Source organism: Micromys minutus, assembly GCF_963924665.1.
Source record: "Micromys minutus genome assembly, chromosome: 1".
NCBI lineage: Eukaryota > Metazoa > Chordata > Mammalia > Rodentia > Muridae > Micromys > Micromys minutus.
Genome location: NC_137969.1, coordinates 255,149,903 through 255,165,529, shown reverse-complemented (window position 1 = coordinate 255,165,529; position 15,627 = coordinate 255,149,903). Strand labels below are relative to the sequence as shown.

The window sequence follows — 15,627 nt, the reverse complement described above, 5'->3', positions numbered from 1 at the left end:
CCACATTTGCAGACATCCTGACAGACTGCAAGGGGTGACAACTTTAGTCTATATATCCTCCTCTTATAGGAATCTAAGGTGGGGTCACCCACTTAGACGTCCCATGCACTCACCTTTCCCAGGGATCCAGTTTGTCAGCAGACATGCACCTTCTACTGTGCAAATTTCAGTTCTCATTCCCAGCCATCTCTTTCCTCTACCCTCTTCAAATTGATTGCAACCCTATCTCCCCTCCTCACATCTTCCTTTACCAAGAGTGTTTCTTCATCTGCCTCCACTTAGTACTTAGTTTCTCCCTTCTTAGAGAGATTCTAGCAAAATTCCCTTGGGACTAAATTAACATCCAATTACTTGGGCTTTGAATTGTAGCTCAATTGTCCTGCACATTATGGTCATTGGTCACTTATAAGTGAGTACATACCATATGTGTTTTCTGGTTCTAGGTTAACTTATGCCGTCCTTCCCTGGAAAGATCTACAAACAAGAGCTTCTCACTAAAAAAAAAAAAAAAAAAAAGAGGTCTGGAAAAAATGTACAATGTGCATTCCAGGTTATGGATGGCTTGGCCATGGGTGGGGCTTACAGACAGCAGTCATCATGATTGTGTCATGTGATAGGCATGTCCTGTCCATAAGACTTGATTTCACAGTTCTATACCCCATGATTCACATAGGACATTCTAAACACACCTCTTGCTCCGTGTTCTCAGAGGAATTTAAATAAAAATGTTAAATATTATGTCCAACAATATAACCAGACTTAAAAGACACACACTGTCTCCATAATGTGCAGAACATAAATTGTGTCAATGGTTCTAAATTCTATTTGTTGATTTTGGAATTGGAACACATGTGGAAGGAAACACATTTTAGTGCGGAACAAGGAAGGCCTAGGACCATGGAATATTGGTGATGTGAAACAAAAATGAGGTGTGGTAAATGGAAGAGAAAAAGGAAGAAGTAAAGCAGAGAACTTGTTAAATAGGAAAAAATCATTCTAAAACTTCATTAAATACCCTGGTTATACTGATGGATATGTTAACTGAAAAATATGAAAATATCCTAACACAACATGAAGTCATGTGCTTCAAGGTGCAAAGATGCACAAAGAAAATGGTAGAGGACTTAAGTGGAATAAATGGAGAGCTTCAGGATGACAAAAACTGAGTTGGTTTCAAAAAAAATATGTCCTAATAGAAATCTCAAACTGGTAGACAGATAGGTATCTGGGATTACGCAGGTATAATTCTCCGTGAGACCTGAGAACAGCGTTCAGTCATGAGTAGGTAAATCTCAATAAATTCATAATAGTGAATAAGTTCTGATACCATAATTTTGTAGATGTAACACCATCTAGAATTACATAGTGAAATGACACAGAAGCCCACATGGTGAAAAACACTAAGGTCATATCTATAAACAAAATTATGTTTGGTGACAAGCATTTACACATTTATATTAAGGAATTATGACAATGTAAAAACAAAGCATGATCTGTGCACATTAACAAAAGGGAAATAATTGAATTATGGGGAAATCTTAACCAAGAGAATAAGAGGGATTTAAAATTAACATAATTTGTCAAACTCTATACCTGAAATTCATGTATTTGATGTTTATATCTGCTATGATCACAGCCTTTCCCAACTTCAGCGGATGCTATATCAAGAAGATATGCAAATGAGTCTTCTCTATACCCTTAAATACCAGCTCTGCCCCGACACTGCAGCTGGTAGAGAGAAGCCCAGCCCTAGATTCCAAGTCCTCACACTCAGTGAACATCGCTGAACACAGACCACTCACCATAGACAAGTTCAGCTTGGCTTGGCTTGTCCTTATCCTAAAAGGTAATTTATACATAGGAGATTCTGCCTTTTGTGAGCACAAGAATAATAGAAAATTTGTTTTGTTGTTCATTTTGTTTAGTTTTATTTCTGGCAATTTTTTAATCAGCATTTTCTGTTTGCAGGTGTCCAGTGTGAAGTGCAGTTGGTGGAGTCTGGGGGAGGTTTAGTGCAGCCGGGAAGGTCCCTGAAACTCTCCTGTGCAGTCTCTGGATTCACTTTCAGTGACTATAACATGCACTGGGTTCGCCAGGCTCCAGAGAAGGGGCTGGAATGGGTTGCTTACATTCGGTATGATGGTGGAAACACACAATATGGAGACTCCGTGAAAGGCCAATTCACCATCTCCAGAGACAATGCAAAAAATGCACTCTACCTGCAAATGAACAGTCTGTGGTCTGAGGACACGGCCATGTATTACTATGCAAGAGACAAAGTGATTGAATATTACTGTGAGCTCAAACACAAACCTCCTGCATGGCTGTGTGGACCAGCAGAGGGCGCAGAGATCAAACAAAGCTCTTTGTCACTGAGTTAGCTCAGGTAGAAAAACCTAGAGGAAAGAGAGGGTAGGACTCCTGAGAATAAACTTTGCCTCTCTACAGAATTTCTCTCTACAGGTATAATGCAATAAACATTGAAGTGCAAAAATGTTTATTCAAATTTCTGATTTTCCTTGTTTATGTATTCTGTATTTATTCATTTATTTATTAGTGTTTCTGTCTCTCCCTGTGTAGGTCTGTCTGTGTTTGTTTCTCTCTCTCTTGATCATCCTGTTTATGTTTCTCTGTCTCTCTCTGCCTGTGTATCTCTCTGTCTCCTCTTTACAACTCTCAGTGGATAAGTGTAATTGACTGTGTGTCTGTTAGTGAGTGTGTGAGTGAGTGTGTGTATGTGTGTTTGTGTGTGTTTGTGTGTGTGTATGTATGTATGTGTTTGTGTGTGAGAGACTGTAGTTGTTGATATGAGATTACTTCTATCAGTCAACACAATAACTTAGAATACAGTTCATCTCTGGGCCTGGATCTTACAGTGGCTACCAAACTCACCTCTTTGTATTTATGGAAAACTAAACACATATACTTGTGTTTATGTGGTAAGAACATGAAGAGCAAGCTTATATAAGCAGACCCACTGTAGATAAATTTTAAATATAAGATAACCTCGGACTTAAACACAAAATTCAGGGAATCCCAGGGGGAAGAAGTGATTCCCTACAAAGACCAAGAAGAGAACTTGAAGAAGCAATGAATTCTTGACACTCTGCTAACTATGACTCCCTTGAAGATGTGGGTTGGATCTAAAATGTTCATAACCAAACTTTAGAGATCCTAATCCTTAAGGACATTACTTTTAACAAAGAACATGTCCAATGCTTTATTGAGGTTTGTGGTGATTTGAGTGTGATTGCCCATGAAAATGATACTATTAGAAGTTGTGCCTTTTAGTACCTGTGGCATGTTGTAGGAAGTGCATCATTGTGGGGGTGGGATCTTAGTTCCTACATTCAAGCTTGGCCCAGTGCAGTATAGAAACCCTCTCTTCCTTGCTGCCTTAGATCAAGAGGGAGACTCTTGAATCTTTCCGCACTATGTAAGCCTACATAATATCTGGCTTCCCACCATATTATTTAGCTGACCTCAGAAATTGTAAGCCAGTCCAGAATAAATGAACTCTTTAATAATTTTGGACTTTGTTATGATGTCTTATCACAACAATGAATTCAAACCCAGACAATATTCTGACTCTGTACTAGAGGACCATCCCTACTTCTTACTGATAAGTTCATTTTTGAAGAAATACTACAGACAAGATTGCCTAGCCACCTCTACACCAATCTTCTACAGACGTGCAGACCCAGAATTAAAGAGAGTGGATTCCCTGTTTGTACTCATTTCCCCTAATTGTCCAGATATCTGGGACATGCCTGGCTCATCTGAGCTGTCAACTCTGTGGCCCATAACATGAGAAATACTGAAAAAGAACCAGACAGCGGGTCACCAAAGTTTTGTTTAGCTCTATACCCTATTTTTAATAGGGTTGTTTGATTCTCTGGTGTCTACCTTCTTGAGTTTTTTGTATATTAGATCTTGGATATTAGATCTCTATCAGATGTAGGGTTGGTAAAGATCTTTTTCCAATTTGTTGGCTGCCATTTTGGTTTCTTGATAGTGTCCTCAGCCTTACTGAAACTTTGCAATTTCACTGAGTCCCATTTGTCAATATTTGAGCTTAGAGCACTAGCCATTGCTGTTTTGTTTAGAAAATTTTCTCCTGTGCCTATGTGTTCTAAGGTTTTCCCTAATTTCTCTTCCAATAGTTTCAGTGCACCTGGTTTATTGTGGAGATCTTTGATTCACTTGCACTTACAAGGAGATAAAAAAGGGTCTATTTTCATTATTCTGCATTCTGAGTGCCAGTTGGACCAACACCATTTGTTGAATGGGAAGTCCTTTTCCATTGAATGTTTACAGCACCTTTGTCAAAAATCAAGTGACCATATATGTGAGGGCTCATTTCTGGATCTTCTATTATATTACATTAATACACATGCCTATCTATGTACCAGTACCATTCAGTTTTTAACACAATTGCCTTGTAAAATAGCTTGAGGTCAGGGATGGTGATTCCTGCTGATGTTTTCTTGTTGATGAGGATGGATTTCACTATTCTAGGTATTTTATTATTCCAGATGAAATTTCACATTGCTCTTTCCAACTATATGAAGAACTGGGTTGGAATTTTTATAGGGATTGCATTGTATGTGCAGATTGCTTTTGGTAAGATGGTAATTTTTTACAATGTTGATCCTTCCAATCCATAAGCATGGGAGATCTTTCCATTTTCTGAGATCTTCCTCGATGTCCTACTTTAGATATTTGAAGTTCTTATCATAAAGGTCCTTCACTTGCTTAGTTAGAGTCATACCAAGTTATTTCCTTTTGTTCGTAACTATTGTGAAGGTTATCTTTTACCTAATTTCTTTCTCTGCATGACTGTCCTTTGAGTAGAGGAAGGCTACTGATTTGTTTGAGTTAATTTTATATTCAGTCACTTTGCTGAACTTGTATATCAGCTGTAGAGGTTCTCTGGTGGAATTTTTGGGGTCACTTAAGTACACTATCATGTCATCTGAAAATAGGGTTGTTTTTACTTCTTCCTTTCCAATTTATATTCCTTTGATTACATTTTGCTGTGTAATTGCTCCAGCCAGGACTTCCAGTACTATGTTGAATAGGTAGGGCGAGAGTGGGCAGCTTTGTCTAGTCCCTGATTTTAGTGAGATTGCTTCAGTTTCTCACTGTTAAGCTTGATGCTGGCTATTGGTTTGCTGTATATTACTTTTACTATGTTTAGGTATGGGCCTTGGATTCCTGTTCTTTTCAAGACTTTTAACATGAAGGGGTGTTGAATTTTGTCAAATTCTTTCTCAGCATCTAGTGAGATGACCATGTGATTTTGTTCTTTGAGTTTGTTTATATGGTGGATTACGTTGATGGATTTTCTTATATTAAACCATCCCTGCATCCCAGGGATGAAGCCTACTTGGTCAGGATGAATGATCGTTTTGATGTGTTCTTGGATTTGGTTTGCAAGGATTTTGTTGGGTATTTTTGCATCAATGTTTATAAGTGAGATTGGTCTCAAGTTTTCTTTCCTTGTAGGGTCTTTGTGTGGTTTAGGAATGAGGTTTATTGTGGCCTGGAAAAAATGAGTTTCATAGTGTTCCATTTGACTCTATTTTGTGGAATAGTTTGGAGAGTATTGATATTAGGTCGTCAATAACTGTCTGATAGAATCCTGTTCTGAACACATCTGGACCTGGGCTTTTTTCATTGGTAGGCTTTTGATGACTGCTTCTATGGGATTATAATAGCTAGAACCTGGAAAGAACCTAGATGTCCTACAGTAGATGAATGTATACAATAATTGTTGTATATTTACACAATGGAGTGCATCTATCAGAAACAATGGCCTTATAAAATTCTTAAGAAAATTCATTCATCTAGAGAATATCATCCTGAGTGTGGTAGCCCAGTCACAAAAGAACACACATAATATGCAGTCACTGATAATTGGATACTAACACCAGAAAGCTTTGAATACCCAAGAAACAACTTACAGACTATATGAAGTTCAAGAAAAACAAAGGCCAAAAACAAAGAAAATTCATTAAGCTTAATCTTTACACACTAAGAAATCTTTGATTATTTTCAGGTTACATCTTGTTTTACATGTACCTTATGTTCATTGTAACTAAAAGCATTTTAAGACACACTATGAAACTTGTCAGGTACTGACAAAAATGTATTCATATACAGTTATGCAAAAGTACTTTTAAAATCTAGACATTTATTTTTGTTTTTTAAAATAATGTTGTTCACTTAAAAAAAAGAAAATGACAGGAAGCATTGAGTTACTTCATTCAATATGATAACTTCTAGTTCTATTTATTTGCCTAAAATTTTACAATCCTATTGTTTTTAATGTATGGATACTACCCCTTTGTATAAATATACCACATTTTATGTATCCATTCCTCTGTTAAAAGAACATATAAGTAATTTGCTGCTTCTGGATATTATAAATAAGAGTGCTATGAACATAGTGAAGCATCTTTAGGGAATATGCCCACATGTGTTATAGCTAGAAACTTAAGTAGTACTATGTCTAATTTTCTTAGTAACCATGAGTCTGCTATCGAAGAGAACTTTAACTATTTGCAGTTTGACCAAGAATCAAGGTGTGTAACACTTTGTCCACATCCTCACCACCATTTTCTTGTGAAGTAGAAATTTTGTGTTTTTTTGATTTGCATTTCCATGAAGACTAAGGATGGTAGAAGTTTCTTTAGGTGTTTATCAGCCATTCTATATTTCTCAGTTGAGAATTCTTCTTATGACTCTGTCTTCCATTTTTCAATATAGTTATTTGATTCTCTGGAGTGTAACTACTTGAATTTTTTCATAGATTGTATATTAGTCCTCTGTGAAATGTAGTATTGGCAAAGATCTTTTTCCATTCTGTTGGATGCTGTTTTGCGGCCCAACATTTTATCCCGCACTTTGCTGTAAAGGGCCATTTGCCACTACTGACTTTGCGGCCTAATGCCACCACTATGAACTCTGGCATGGTTCACACTACCTGCCAATTTTATGCTTCTTTCCAGGTGAATGGGACTTCCCTGTCATGGTGTTTTCACTCACTTCCCCTGGCGTGTTGTTGCCAAACTCTAGACACACACATCACAACATTGTCGAAGTTTTTATTCATTCAGTCACTACACATTTTGAACTCAAATAAGTAATCAAAACAAGGAACTGAACTACTTACTCAGATCCAGTATGTAGAATATAATTTGCTAACCTTTATTAGTCAAAAGATATTCTACAATTCCATCTCTTATAAGATATTCATTACAACCTTATTTATGAAGGGATGCACTAAAAGAAACATACACATCTGCTTCCATCCTCATTCCTTTCATAATTTTCCTCCTCTTCTCCTCTTCCATTTTCCTAGCCTTCTACCTACCTACCTCTCACTGTCCAATCATGTATCACCTTAACATAAACCCACATGTCAACCTTTCTGTTTAACTTGCAAAAAAAAACTTTTTCTCTCAAATGTAAGCACTATACAACAACTATTGCCATTTCAAAATATTCTAAATGACTATATATAATGTTAATTATCTTAAATAGTGTGTAAAACTAAATTAGTCTACAACTATATCAGAAAACTGACAATGGCCAAATATCTAAAAACATAAGAAGCCTAACAGGGTTTCCAGAATTGAGAGATTTAAAAGAGATACATGTTCACAAGAGTCCCCTGTTAGCAACATGTGAGATTAAGTCATTGGTCTCCTGGCCCAGGAACGCTGACAGACTCTGAAATGCAGAAAACTTGAAGGGCTGATAATTTTGGATTGGCAAGATAATCAGTTGACTAATCTGCAAAGAGTGTCCCTTTCAGGACAGTATTTGTTTGTAAATGAATCAGGTGTTACTGCACATTAGGTCCTTAGCCACAAAGTATATCTCACCTGAATGTACAGATGTTCAACTTCTTCCTTGAATCCACCAAAAGGGAACTGTAAGGAGCAAATATGTCTCAACAAAAGAAAAATGGCATTAAATGTCACAGTTTACAAATTTTTGACATTTTGATAACTATCAACTATAAAAAGCATTTCTAAACTGTTATGCCCTGAATACTTTTGGCCATTTTTAATTGAAATATATTAGTAACAGTCTTTAATTCACTCAGAATCAAGAGTTTACAACCCTGCCCTTAACTAGTATTGTTCAATCAATCAAAAACTCAGAATGTTAGTAGTTCTAAGACCTTGTCTAAGCATTACATTCCAAAATGTATTGTATAGGTACAATAGTGTATAAAAGTAAGAATACTAATCTCAATTTTATATCAATAAATTACACCAATGAAAACATTAAACCTATATCAAATAAATTCTATACCACTGTAAAGACTATAATTTCAACTTTGTATCAATTAGAAAGCTTTCTACAAGTGAAGATATGACTTTAGCTTATTTAGCAATATAAAATTATGTCTGTATAAATCAATCTGGTGATTTTCTCCCTGTTTATTTATGACTATTTCTAAATTTTTCATTATAAAAGCTTTACAGTACACACCTTCACCTCCCAGAATCCAGAAAATCAGATTACTACTCTTCATAACATCCTCAAGCCTGATATTTGAATATTGACAATTTAGAAGAGAGGAGAAGAGTGAGGAAGCCGGCCAGGCCTTAAAGAGGAAAGCCACAGTGACAATTGTTATAATATCTGATGTATGGAATCAGGCCAGTTTTAGCATTTGATGATAAGCTTCACCATGGCTGCACATTCTGTAATATATATAAACTCAAAAAAAAATTTTAGAATCTAGATATATTTTGTTTAATCCCCTTAAATTTACTTTTTCAGGTTGTATCCCTTTATCAGACCTGATTCATATAATTCTTGAAGGCACACAGAGCTGAATAACACTTTTTAATAATACAGACAAAACCTTTCTTCCAAAACATCATGTCCCTTAGAAACTAGAATATCTTATGTCTTATATTTTTCCTAGAGAAATAGTGTGACTACAAAACTCAATGTAGACCCATATTTGTTTACAATTGGAAGGGTTTGGGAAATTATTGATTGCTGCCTGGTCTACTTGGATGATGTTGGATTCCAAAAATCAAAATGGCTTCTTCCCTGGTGATATCTCCAATTAAAAAGAGGAAGCCTCTGAAATTTCTATTCATTTATTCGGGTTTGATTTAAAGACATCTGCATACTTGAATTTCCCGAGTGAAGAGAAGAGAGAATTACTCACTAATCATTTTCTTAGTTTCAGACAGTTGAGGTCCCTTTCCTCTGTCAGATCCCTTATAAAGAACCTGTACCAGAGTTCCTCATCTTTCCTAATGAGTGACCTTTAACAAAGTTTCTCATGATGTAAACCACAAAAGCAAAATGATTTCCTTGCTACTTCAACACTATTTTTGCTACTTGGTGCAAAGACTTAAATGAAATAAAAAGAGAGCTTCAAGTTGACAAAGAATTGAGTTGGTCCCCCCATAAAGTATGTCTCCATAGAAAATTATGAGTGGTAGACTGACAGCAAACCCAGATGACTCCAGTGAAAGCCTCCAGAATACATCAGGACAACATTCTGTCAAGAATAGGTTAATCCCAATAAATCTCTAAAAGTGAATGAGCTCTGCTACCATAATTTTGCAGGTGTAACCCCATCCAAGAACCACATAGTGAAATGACATAGAAACCCAGATGATGAAAAACACTAAGGTCATATCTAGAAACAAAATTATGTTCGGTGATATGCAATTACACATTTATTAAGAAATTATGACAATGTGGAAACAAATATATTCTCTGCACATTCACAAAAAGGTAATATTCGAAATATGTTGAAATATTAACCTAAAGGAAAGGGTAGATAGAAAATTACAATAATTTGTTAAACTCTATAATTGAAATTCATCCCTTTGATGTCTTATATCTACTATGAACACTGCCTCCTGCCCAAGTCCATCATTATAGCTTGCTATAGCAGAAAGATATGCAAATAAGTCTTCTCTGTGCCCATGAAAACCAGCTCTGCCTTGATATTGCAACTCAGGGAGAGGAACCCAGCCCTGGATTCCAAGGTCCTCACATTCAGCAATCAGCACTGAACGCAGGCCTTTCACCATGGACTTCAGGTTCAGCTTGGTTTTCCTTGTCCTTATTTTAAAAGGTAATTCATACAGATGAGATTGTACTTGTCATGTGCACATAAGAAACAGAAATTTTATTGTTTCTTTACTTTTTTTCAGTTTTTTTTTTCAGGCAGCTTTTTAACAAGCATTCTCTATTTGCAGGTGTCCACTGTGAGGTGCAGTTGGTAGAGTCTGGGGGAGGATTAGTGAAGACTGGAAGTTCCATGAAACTCTCCTGTGCAGCCTCTGGATTCACTTTCAGTAACTATGCCATGGCCTGGATTCGACAGGCTCCAGAGAAAGGGCTGGAGTGGGTTGCATCCATTAGTAGTGGTGGTGGTAGCTTCAACTATAGAGACTCCGTAAAGGGCCGATTCACCATCTCCAGAGACAATGCCAAAAACACCCTATACCTGCAAATGAGCAGTCTGAAGTCTGAGGACACAGCCATGTATTACTGTACAAGAGACACAGTGAGTGACTATTGCTGTGGCCTCAAACACAAACCAAGGATTATGGTAACCAGCAGGGGGCGCAGAGAGCATTCAATGTTCTTTCCTGATTAGTTTATAGCCAGGGTGGAAAGACATAGAGAGAAGAGAGTTGGGCACCTGAGAGTCTACTTGACTCTTTACAGAAATTCTGTCTAGAAGTATTGTGCAGTAACCTTTGGAGTGCACAAACGTTTATTCAAGTTTCTGTTTTTCTGTGTTATATGTGTTTTGGATTCATTTATTTATGTATTAGTGTTTCTATCTCTCTGAGTGTAAGTCTATCTCTTTTTGTCTCTCTGCCTCTTGGCCATTCTATTTATGTCTGTCTGTCTCTGCCTGTGTATATCTCTGTCTCTTTCTCAATGTCAGTGGGTGAGTGTGATTGAATGTGTGTCTGTGAGACTGAGTAGTTTGTGAGTGTGTATATGTTAAGATGAGATGACTTCTATCAGTCTACACAATAACTTTGAATAAAGTCTCTATGGACCTGGATCTTAACATGGCTACCAAATTACATCTTTGCAGAAATGGAGAAATTAACACAGATACTTGTGCTTATGTGATAAGAACTTGAAGAACAAACTTATATAAGCAGGCCCAATGTAGATGACTTTTAAATATAATATAATCTCTGACGTGAACACAAAATGCATATAAACATACACAGGGCAGAAGTGATTCTATAGGCAGACCAAAAAGAGAAATGGAGAAAGCAAAGAATTCTTGAGAATCTATCAGGCTAGAGACTCATTAAGACTCATTGGTGAGAGGACTGTGTGAGATTCTGTGTTACAGGAACACAGAAATCATGCAAACATCATGAGTCCCTTTACAATGTAGGTTAGAAATAAAATATTCACAACCAAAGTTTAGTAATCCTAACTCTGAAGAACATCACTTCTGACAAAGAGCATGTGCAATGCTTTAATGAGGTTTATGTGATTTCAGTATAATATGCCCAATTAAAGTGACAGGATTAGAAATTTTGGCCTTGATTGAGTACCTGTACTTTGTTGTAGAAAGTGCATCACTGTGAAAGTGAGCTCTGAGGTCCTACCTTCAAGCTTGCCAAGTTCATAATAGAGCCCTTCCTGTGTGTTTCTGCATTACTGCCTTAGATTGAGATGTAGAATCTTGACAGATCCTGCACTATGTAAGCATGCATCCTGCTGGCCTCCCACCATAATATTGAATTGAACATCTGAAATTTTAAGCGAGTTCCAAATAAATGAATTATTTAATAAGATTGAAATTTGTTATGTTGTCTTTTCGCAACAATGAATCCAAACCAAACAAGGTTCTGACCATCTGTAATGCAGCACCATTCTTACATTTTACTGATTGAAGAAAATTTTTGAAGAAATACTACGGAAAAGCTTGTCCAGCCACATCTGCATCTACTCTCTACAAACTTGCTGACCCAGAATCAGAGAGAGTGGATTCCCTGTCTGTACTCATTTTCCCCATGTGTCCAGACATCTGGGGCAGGCCTGGCTAATCTGAGCTGTCACCTCTCTGCCCCAGTTCAATACAACTACTGGACCAGAACCAGATAGTGGCTCACCAAACTGCTGGAAGATATGTACTGCCCTCTTAGTTCTATTGTTTGGTACCCACCAGAGGCCCCTCACACAAAGATTATAGATATCTGTCAGCTTCCTAGTATTTGATAAAACAGTAATATATGGGAAAAACCAGATGGTTACAGGCCAGAATAAGGAAAAAAAACTATACAACATACCAATCCTTTGATGTCATCACACTAACAAAGAACTAGAAAATGACTTTAAAACAAGTATTCTAAACAGGACAAAGGCATTTAAAATGAAAATAAATAAATCCCTTGGAGAAATACAGAAAAACACAGTCAAACAGATAGAGCCCTTGAAAAAGAAAACAAAGAAATGTCTTTAAAAAAATACAGAAAAGTATAATAAATGTTTGAAGAAAATTAATAAAACTGCTCAATACCTGAAAATGGGTGTGCAAGCAATAAGGAAACCAAAACCTGAGGTGTCCTGGAGATAAGAAACAAAATAGATAACAGCGACAAGAGACTGAAGCACTGTCAACAGAATAAAACACCAGAGATGTAAGACAAACTCTCACGGGAGTAGTTACAATAGAAAATATTGGAGTGACTCGGCGACCATCACCATGCTCGCTTCCCAGCTCTACTGTCTCCATGGCCCTGGCCTCCCTTCCTTGGCAGCCTCGGCTTTTTGCCCATTGGAGGACAGGACACTCTACAGCTGCTCCAAGTACCTGCCAGCTGCATGTCTTCTTCTCCACCCATGTGTTTCTTCCACCTGAACATCAATTCATTTCAGCCACAAAATCCTGAGGCTCCAAATCCAGCTGTATCTAGAGAGGCCAGGACTCAGTCTCTATCAGCAACCACCAGTCGTCATGCCAAACACCGTGTTTGTTGGTGGATTTGATGTTAGGGTGGATGAAACCAAAATCAGGTGTTTCTTTGCGTCTCAGTAAAAGAAGAAAAAATGAATGTGCAGAAGATAGTAGATCACAGAGATATTTCCATCATAAAGAGATTAGAAAACAACATTTATATACTTATCACATGTATCGACGTCCCTTGACTTTTAATCCTCCTCCCCCACCACAGTTCCGAAGTGTTTGACATAGTCCAAATGCTCAGACATACATGAAGCCTCCAACCATGATGAATCCTATCACTCAGTGTGTTCAGGCATATTCTCCTTATTCAAGTTCAATTTTTCAGGTCGTCACTGATATCAGCTGCCTGTTTATAATTATCAGATGCCATCACAGTTGCCTGCTGGGGAGCAGAGGAGTTACGTTTTACCTACAGCTTATACAATGGTTAAACACCACTGCAGTGAACTTGATACAGCAGCTGACATTTGGCAATCAATGCTCAGTTCACGACGCTTCTCCAGCCTCTGGCAATGGCCCACGAAAGAAAACTGGACCAAAGCACATACAATGTGGTCTCTTGTCTGATCAACGTTAGAACAGACTGAGAAACTTTATTGTTACTCAAGATGACTTCTCCAAGGATAAAAGAGTACATCATTTAGAAGAAGATAGGCAGTGCTTAAATCTGATCACCTCTGCTAACTTTCTTATCTCAGGAGGTTGTTAGTTTGGAATATTTTAAAAAATTGAAAAATTTTCACTATTATAGAAAATTCAACAAATCACTCAAACTTTCTGTAAAAGTTATATAAATTGCCTAACTTTATGTTAAATATGTTCATTAGATGGTTATATAAAACCTGGTTCTGTTTTCACCACATAGATGAAAGGAAAAATAATTTAAAGACAATTAAAGGATAAAAATTAATTTTCAAATAGTTGAAAAGAATAACTTATACGGTTTACCTTAAGGACTTTTCATTGAAATTGTCATTTTAAGAGTTCAAAAGCAAGTAATGAATTTCAAGAAAAGAATTTTATAAACCTGTTTGAAATGTCAGAATTTTGAAACCTTGACCACAGGCTTTTCCGCTCTCAACAGGCACCTGAACAGTACAGTAATTACAGTATTCTACTTTACATTTATTATTTGTTTGAATATTTGTTGCAAATGCAGAATATTTATAACTGCATTTTTAATCAGTGGCACTTAGTATATGCTTAGCTCGATTGAAGTCTTCCTTATCAATACCCACAAAAAACAGATCCTTAAAAGACCAATCAGTGGGTCTTAACATTTATTCAAAATATTTATTCTTTATTTTGAATACACACATATACATATGTCCTATTTGTTTGGATGGGGCAGTAATTAGGACATCTAAAATTCTGGATTTAATTTTGTTTAAAGAATCTAAGATGAAGTAAACTTCACAAGGTGCATAACCTTTTTTAACTGATTAAATACTCTTTTTTCTTAAAATTCTTATCTCAATGAATATGTTACAATTGTGCAAGATACTAGTGTTAAAGAATGCTGAGAAAATTTTATGCCACTTATAAGTTAATCAGAGCATCTGAAAGAAAACTGTTTTTATAAAAACACATTAAAATAACAGTTGATAGAGAATAAATATAATTTTTGTTTGGTTATTCTAATTTAAAAACAGTCAACATATAAAATTTTGATATTTTTATACCACAAAATTTGTTTTATAAAAGTAGCCCAAAATTGTATCAAAGTGAATCTGTTTTTAGATTAGATGTACATTAGATCATTGGACATTGTGCATTGTAATAGCAGAGAACTTGTGTACCCACAGATTTTTTTCAATCTTACTCCTATTCTTTCAGGATTGCTCCTTGGGAAATTAGATATGTATCAATTATGAGCAGTTCGGGGGCCAAGCTTTAGGTATACAGCACTGAAACTGTGCATGACTAACCAAAACAATGGTCTGAACATTATCTTACCTCCCGGGGACATGGCTTTTAAAATGCCTTGATGATCTATCTTGCATTAACTTTTCCCTCAAATATGGAGATTCTACTTATTCTAACTTAATGAAGCCCAATGGTTCTCATCACAACTGTCCTTAAATATCTTTAACTCTTTTTGTCTTTTCTCCATTTTTATTAGACATATTTTATTAACATTTCAAATGTTACCCTATTCCCATTTTTCCCTCCACACAACCTATCACATCTGCTCTCTAATGCTTCTATACCTGTAACCAAACCCTTCTCTCCAACCTGACATTCCTCTACACTGGGGTATTGAGCCTTGGCAGGATCAAGGGCTTCTCTTCCCATTGAAACCCACTGGGGACCCCGTTCTCAGTTCGATGATTGGCTGTGAGCATCCATGTCAGTATTTGTCAGGCTCTAGATTGATGGTAAGAAAATTATGTCTCCATTGCAAATGCAAGTCTGACACAGACAGCATCTTAGAATGTATCATTTGCAAGCATCTTATATAATCTGAAGACAGCATTCTATCTTAAATAAGTAAAATTTGGAAAATTCCAAGGGTTTTAACAAAAAATGAGTTCTTCTATCATAATCTAAATATATGACTCTCTCCAATAGCTACACTTGGAAGAAGTCATGTTCTCCCTAAACAATGGAAAACTCTGAGCTGATAT

The 15,627-nt window shown here is 36.5% G+C and overlaps 1 pseudogene across 1 annotated transcript in view; it reads left to right on the top strand.

Moving 5' to 3' along the window:
• LOC308418172 (deleted in azoospermia-like) overlaps positions 1-13,684 on the top strand; it is a 23,423-nt pseudogene extending 9,739 nt beyond the window's left edge. Inside the window, exon 4 of the transcript in view lies at positions 13,343-13,684. The product of the transcript in view is annotated as a deleted in azoospermia-like (transcript). The remainder of the gene's footprint in view (positions 1-13,342) is intronic.
• Positions 13,685-15,627: the final 1,943 nt, after the last annotated feature.